The 7,887-nt window shown below is 50.4% G+C and overlaps 1 pseudogene; it reads left to right on the top strand.

Annotated features, from left to right (window-relative positions):
* Positions 1-4,360: 4,360 nt before the first annotated feature.
* LOC139275350 (U2 spliceosomal RNA) lies at positions 4,361-4,510 on the top strand (annotated as a pseudogene).
* The last annotated feature ends 3,377 nt before the right edge of the window (positions 4,511-7,887 follow it).

The raw sequence follows: 7,887 nt of genomic DNA, 5'->3' as shown, positions 1-7,887 counted from the left end.
ATTGAAACATTCTACAGTCCACCCTAACTGGAGCCATGTGATCTCCTGGGAGAGGCAAAAAAACAGATAAAGACCCAGGCCAATTGAGGTGAAAAAATCTGGGGAAATTCCTCTCCGACCCATCCAGGCGATTGAAACTAGTCCAGGATATCACCCTGGCCGTATTCGATTCCCTGCGATACTTACCATTGTATCTGCGCCAGGTACAGATAATCCAGAGGTAATCCAGTCTAATCCCACTTACCAGCTCTAGGTCCATAACCCTGCAGGTTACGACACTTTAAGTGCCCATCCAAGCACCTTTTAAAAGTGGTGAGGGTTTCTGCCTCGACTACCAATCCGGGCAGTGAGTTCCAGACTCTCACAACCCTCTGTGTGAAGAAGCCCTCCCCCTTCCCTCACCTCCGGCTGCACAGCACGGACTGCCCGCTTTCCCTGGCGGTCCCACTAGGGCGAGCTACGGGGCGCTACGGGTCCTACTGCAATCAAATTTCAGAACGGTGTCGCAACCAGGGATGTTGCACACCACCTCGCCTCTCCCGGGTACTGCTCCGCCCCCCCGTCCCCCGCAAACCCGGCATCAATTGACCCGGCGGGGCACATGAAACTGGCCCACCATCATTACTGACCCTCCGGGGCGTGGACAGAGGCAGCAACCGTCTGAACTTCCACCCCACAGCCTAAATATCGCAGTTTGAGTCGACTATCTGCAAGTTCTGAAGAACACCGAACCTCGTTGAAGGAACGTGGCTGCCACAGTGATCTCCGTTTGTAGGCGACACCTGCAGGATCTTCCTGCCATCAGTAGAGCACTGTTCAGGCTCTTCTTTCATTGCTGGCCTTGTTATATTGATCGAAGTGGGGCTATCGAGCTCTGTTATAAATAAGGGTTAAGAATGGATCTCGGAACTAAAAAGGGCTTTTGTCGTGGTCAACTTTACAAGCTGTGTAACCTGAGGACAATTACAGGAGGCCAAACTGTTGAACCACAGGAGGCCCAGAGGGGCAGCTAAACAGGGCAAGGGGTCAGAAGTGACACGTTGGTGAAACTCCATTTGGTATGAGCCATAGGCCAAAGATTGTGTGATGCCAAAGGTAATTCGTCAAGCAGCAATTGTGCACGCAGGCTCTGAGACAATTAAATGGCATAGAGGGCTGTGCACGAGGCTGACATGCATCAGTAAATGTATAAAAGGTTGCTTGGAACTTTGAATCACTGGATAGGCCTGGCTACGGACAACCAGGAAGCAGGCTCCTCACCACTACAACATAAAGATTACTTGAATCTTCGAACACAGACAAGGTGTTGAGTGTTTAGTTTAAATACTCCATGACATTGATCCATTGGGAATGTAACTCAAGATTGAGGCTTTACGGGACTACTTTATAGCTGAGAAGGGCTGCCTTATGGAAAAAGATGACAACCACGATGAGCAGACAGGGTTCATTATCCAGTCAGAGTGATCGCAGTGATCTGTGAACTGACTGAGCAGAAATACTAAATATTCTGGGTCTGTTGGTTTGATTCAAACTGATTTATACTAATGTGCTATGAATGTACTCATATAGAAAAAACCATTACGATAAGAATGAGCCTTACAACCGTCAACAATGTGACCACAGCGCTCGTAAGGCTCTCGCCTGTGAGCCAGAAGGTGGACATAAAAGATCCCATGGCAGTACTTCGAAGAAGAGCAGGGAAGTTATCCCTCATGTCCTTGCCAATATTTTTCCCTCAATCAACATAACAAAACAGATTATCTGGCCAATCACATTGCTGTTTATGGGAGCTTGCTGTGCACAAGTTGGCTGTCGTGTTTCCCTCATTACAACAGAGACTAAAGTACTTAATTAATTGCAAAGCGCTTTGAGACATCCTGAGGTCATGAAAGGTGCTATATAATCGCAATCTCTTTCCTATATTGTAACAGTGACTACACTTCAAAAAGTACTTTATTGGCCGTAAAGCGATTTGGAACGTCATGATGCCATGAGAGCCGCTATATGTATGCAAGTTCTTTCTCTCGGTCATCTCATACTGCTTTCAACTGTAAGGGACTTATCCAGTCTACAGAAAATGGTTGGAGGTATTGACACTGAAACGCATTCAAACTGAATAATGCAAGGTATCACTGAACTGCCAGCTCTTTCTAAGTGCGTGTATTGTACATTTGTCCAACCCGGCGTGAACGTTACCTTTTGCCAGCTGGGGTGCATGGTGCTGCCTCCAGCTGTGAATAGTTCCTGCAACCACTTAAAATGGTGGAAGTCAGATTGAAACTGAAATGGCGTCAGGAGGAAAAGTCATAGCTTGATGCTCTGGTTCACCAATGTCCTTTCGGGAAGGAAATCTGCCGTCCTTACCTGGTCTGGCTGATATGTGGCTCCAGACCCACAGTGTAGGGTGTTCGTTTTCCACTCTACTGTGCTTCATAGACCTCGGGAATTACAGGAAGGACTCCATATAACGCAAAGTTTAAGCTTAACCCAACTGTTAGTTTTATTGCACAAAAAATGACAGAACAAGATTTCTGAGAGAATTAACCGAAGACAAACAATCACCCATCCAGCCAGTTGCTGCTGTTGTCGATTGTAGGCTCATGATTGTTATTCCTTTGACTTGCTGTTCCTCTCAGATGTTCCCTCCTTCTCGTTCTGCTTGTCGGGTCATAGTCTTCCTTCTTGTTCTCTGAGCAGTTGTTTCCAGCTCGTACATATATCTCCATTTTATGAATACATCTCCTGTTGGACTGCTTCTCCGCTAATGCGTCTGGATCGGTCTCGATGGCTGTGATGATGAGTCTCTCGATGGCTGTGATGATGGGTTTGGGTGGCTGTGATGATGGGTTTCGATGGATGTCTTGATAGGTTTAGATGGCCACGATTTGTACACGGAGTCGACAGGGCAAAAGGTAACTCCTTATCTTTGGTGCCCCGTTATCCAAAAATGCACACCTTGTGGGACCCTTTGTTGTCCTGGGTTTTCACAGACTTGTAGTCTCCATAGGGAACTGGTTTCCCCCCCCCCCCCCCGGCTAATCAATCCAGGGGCTCCTCTGCTTGATTGTATCAAAATCCTTTGTCTCGATGTTTAGTCGGGTCTCGCTCCTGACCCCAGAAACTGCATTAATCAGTGATGAGTTACAATCTGCCCCAGGCTGGCGCCCTTTTTTCCCGCCCAAGCACTCCCAAAGGTTTCTTTTAACCCTTTTTAGATCGTGGCCTCTTCCTGTGCCTTTTTTGAAAATGTGTAAACCTTACAACAGCAATGTGGTTGTCCCTTAACTGCCCCACTGAAATTGCCCAGTGAGCCATTCAGTTGTCACCACCATCATCCCAAGGGCAATTGTGGATGGGCAATTAATGCTGGCCTTACCAGCGATGTCCATATCCCGTGAATGAATTATTTTTTTTTTAAGTTGCTCCGCTGGGTAGTAATGGCCCCCTGAAATTCCTAATCCCGCACTTGTTGCCCTGTTCCTGCTCCGTTCCCAACAAGCGCCATTTTCCGTTGGGCATTCGCGTGTGCAATGGCAGAGCTTAGATGTTTGAGGTAGGAGCCTCCCATCAATATGCTGATCGATGGGGACCTCGGTAACAATGGACGGAGAGTGCGGCACACAGGCTCTGCTCAGTAAGACCAGTCTACCCAACGACCCACAAAGGAGCTACAAGGAAAAGGTACTTCTCTTTAGTATAATGCAGTATAATGTAGATAAATGTGAGGTTATCCACTTTGGGGGCAAAAACAGGACAGCAGAATATTATCTGAATGGTGACAGATTAGGAAAAGGGGAGGTGCAACGAGGCCTGGGTGTCATGGTACATCAGTCATTGAAAGTAGGCATGCAGGTACAGCAGGCGGTGAACAAGGCAAAAGGCATGTTGGCTTTCATAGCGAGAGAATTTGACTATAGGAGCAGGCAGGTCTTACTGCAGTTGTACAAGGCCTTGGTGAGACCACACCTTGAGTGTTGTGTACAGTTTTGGTCTCCTAATTTGAGGAAGGACGTTCTTGCTATTGAGGATTGCAGCAAAGGTTCACCAGACTGATTCCCGGGATGGCAGGACTGACAAATGAGGAGAGACTGGATCGACTGGGCCTGTATTCACTGGAGTTTAGAAGGATGAGAGGGGATCTCATAGAAACATATAAAATTCTGACGGGACTGGACAGGTTAGATGCAGGAAGAATGATCCCGATGTTGGGGAAGTCCAGAACCAGGGGACATATTCTAAGGATAAGGGGTAAGCCATTAAGACTGAGATGAGGAGAAACTTCTTCACTCAGAGAGTTGTTAACCTGTGGAATTTTCGACCGCAGAGAGTTGTTTATGCCAGTTCATTGGATATATTCAAGAGGGAGTTAGGCCTTTTGGCTAAGATCAAGTGTAGTATCTGTTCTTATCAGTTTAATATCCCCTATGGGGACATGATATTGAATTGATTTTTGGACAGGGAGCTTGCACCGACCTAGTATTGCAATATTTCCAGGAACGGTGCAACTTCGCCTCTCGGCCTTTTGGCCTAAGATCAAATATATTGGCTCAAAGTGATCTTTGGCGTTAGAGTTGATCTGGAAAGAAATTGGATTAAAAAAAAATATTCAAGAGGGAGTTAGATATGGCCCTTACGGCTAATGGGGATCAAGGGGTATGGAGAGAAAGCAGGAAAGGGGTAGTGAGGGAATGATCAGCCATGATCATATTGAAGGGCCGAATGGCCTACTCCTGCACCTATTTTCTACGTATCTATGTATCTAAGAGAGGTTTCACGGAAAAAAAATATCGCCACAAATTAGCATTCCCAATACCTTGGCCAGCCCATGTAAAGATAAATTACAAAAACAAAACAAAAACATTTAGCTCACGCAGCAATTCCTTCCCTCACCACTGCCGGGACAGCTCTGACCCGCCTGGTTTACAGGCAGTCCCATGAGGGGGCGCTACTGCATTAGCGCAAAACAAAAATCATAGTGCTGTCGAAACCGGGAGGAGGGGTTGTTGCACGTCGGCTCGATGCTCCCGGGCGGTACTGCTCCGCGCCCCCGCCAAACCGGCGCCGAATGTCCCGGCGGAGCGCTAGAAGCTGGCCGCCTGGCTGGAACTCATTTGCATAGCCATTACCGCTCCTCCCGGGCGTCAATAGAAGCACAAGCCCAACGACAACCCAGCCCATAGAGTGCATCTGTAGAGCCCTCCCTCGCCACCTCAGACCCTGATTGCCATTGTCCTCCCCCCCAACTCCCTCCGTCCACACACTGCCCCCCTCCCTGACGGATAAAATTTCTGGCTCAGTTTCCCGAACTCCCCCTCCCTTCCCCCACCTGCCATTGTCAACGTGCTCACCACTCACCCGTGCAACGGAAGTTCGGTCTGGCCTTCCCAGTGAGCCCGACCTCACGCCAATGATATCAGCTACCGTGCCTTAAAACTCTGATCCTTCGATTTAAATCCCTCCATGGCCTCACCCCTTCCCGATCTCTGTAACCTCCTCCAGCCCCACGACCTTCGGAGATCTCTGCGCTCCTCCGATTCTGGCCTTCTCACACCTCCCCGATTTCCTTCACCCCTCCATCGGTGGCGGTGCCTTCATCTGCTCTGGAACTCACTCCCTGGATCTCTCCACCTCGCTCTCGCTATTTCTTAAAGATGCTCCTTAAGACCTCGGGGGGAGGCATTGCCCCCTTCTTAAAGATCCGTTACCGCTTCTAACGGGGCGGTCAGGCCTTTCTGCCCAAGGGCAGGCGGAGGGGGCAACCCCTCCAGAATTGCCCCCGGGGCCGGGAGTGGACAACGGAAACGGGTTCCCGCCGCGCAGTGTGTTTCCGCCACGCCCGGCGCGCCGACCCCGTACCGCCCCGGCCGTGACCCCTTACTGCCCCACAGCGAGCACCTACCGCCCCGCGGGGGAAATTGCCACCCTGGGAGCACGTGCACCACCGCTCTGTGCAAGGCTGCCAGTGGCTGGGTGGTGTGGCCGCCCTTAAAGGGGACGGCGCACTGCCGCGGCGCCATTTTGCTTTAATTGTCAATGGCGACTGCTTGGGTGCTGGGCTACTCTCCCGGCCTGGTGTCCCGCTGGGCCCCATGTCGGGCCTCGCAGAGTACCTCCCCTTTAAGTGAAGGGATGGGACGTCGCCACGGGTCATCGCGACGCGGCACGTTCGCGTCACGCTGACATCGTCACCGCTGCGCTGACATGGTCAGCATGGCGGTGATGGACCTCGACCCGCTCCCTCGCAAACCCACCTCTACACCACTGCAAACACTACCCCAAATAATCTGAGATGGTGTCAGAGTTAAAGAGCCCAATTTTCCGGCTCTTGCCTCTGACTCCCACCGGGTGGTAAATTTCCGGTTAATTCAACGTGCCCTCCCCAAATTGCCGCTGAGGGCATTTTGGGCCCTCACCTCTTTGTAACCAAGCTTCTGGTCAACCTGCCCCAAAATCTCTGTATGTGGCTCGGTGCCAAACCTTTTCGATAGTCATTCCTGCGCTGCGTCTTGCAATGTTTTACAGGTTGGGCTTCCCGAAGTCGGCAACCTCGGGAACGAGGCCGAGCTGGTTTTCGGGTTTTCCCGGACTTCGGAACGTGTTTCTGATGTCCGAAATCCGGAAACGCCCGAGCCCAGGTTCGGGTATTTCCGGATTTCGGAACGTCATAAAGGAGGGGTCGGGGTGGGGTGATTCCTCTCCGAGGAGCTGTTCTGGTCGCTGACCCTGTCCAGGGAGCCGTCGGGTGGAGCCCCACCGCCGTGGAGCTGTTCGGGTGGGCCCCGTCGCAGAGGAGGTGTTGGGCTTGGCCGTTGAAGAGGCCCCGAGGTAAGGGCAGCGATGGTGAGTGGGACGAGACGAGCAGCGGCGGGGTAAGATCAGCGGCAGCAAGGTGAGGCCCGAGGTCGGGCAGTGGCGGGACCCCGAGTTCGGCAGGGTCGGCGGGTCCAGATTCCGGAACATTTTACGGATCCCTCAACGAACCTGCCACCAATCGGTCCGGAGTCCGATTCCGGAAATTCTGGATTCTGGAACTCCGGATTTTGGACGCTCAACCTGCACTACATTAAAGGCACTATATTAATGCAAGTTGTTCTTCTTGTTGTCATGCCTGTGGGAGGAGGTGGAGCTTAAATGAATTCAGCTCCTTGGTGTTTATTTCCATATATTCCTGAGTAAAATAAAATAATTGGACAGAGGGTTAGAAAAGCCTGGGGTTTATCAGATGCCTGAATGTGTATCCATTAAGGAACGATTGAATCTCTTCCGCTGACTGTGATGGTTGAGGGCCAAAGAACGCCCCTTGGTTTGATCTTCAGTCAGTGGCTGTGTTAAACAATCACAGTAGTTGCGCTACAATTGGCCACAACCCTATAGACTTAGCGAGAGCAAAACCAGCACCGGTTCTTGTGCCTAATCAGCTCTCGTGACTTCCGCTGCAAGTCCAGGTGTAGATCTCAGATGAGATCAGGATCGGGCTCCAGTGTGAACACTTTCCCCATCACCAAAAGCCACCCCACCACATTCCACCATGTCCCCTGCTCAAATCTCTGTGGCACCAACGTGTCCAAGGTCATACCTTGGCCTTTTCCCCTTAATTCCCCCCCAGGTCCTTCTCATTCAAACATCTCAGCTTTGCCCATCTCTTCTTTTGAAGTCTTCATTTTCTAAAGAAAGAAAGACTTGCATTTCTATGGCGCCTCTCAGGACCTCCAGACGCCTCAAAGCCAATAAAGAACTGTTTGGGGTGTAGTCATTGTTGTAATGTAGGAAACACAGCAGCCCAACTTGCGCACAACAAGCTCCCACAAACAACAATGTAATAATGACCCAGATCATCTGTTTTTTTAGTGATGTTGATTGAGGGATAAATATTGTCCACCCAAGATG

The sequence above is a fragment of the Pristiophorus japonicus genome, chromosome 10 (assembly GCF_044704955.1).
Source record: "Pristiophorus japonicus isolate sPriJap1 chromosome 10, sPriJap1.hap1, whole genome shotgun sequence".
NCBI lineage: Eukaryota > Metazoa > Chordata > Chondrichthyes > Pristiophoridae > Pristiophorus > Pristiophorus japonicus.
This window is presented reverse-complemented; position numbering and strand designations above follow the sequence as displayed.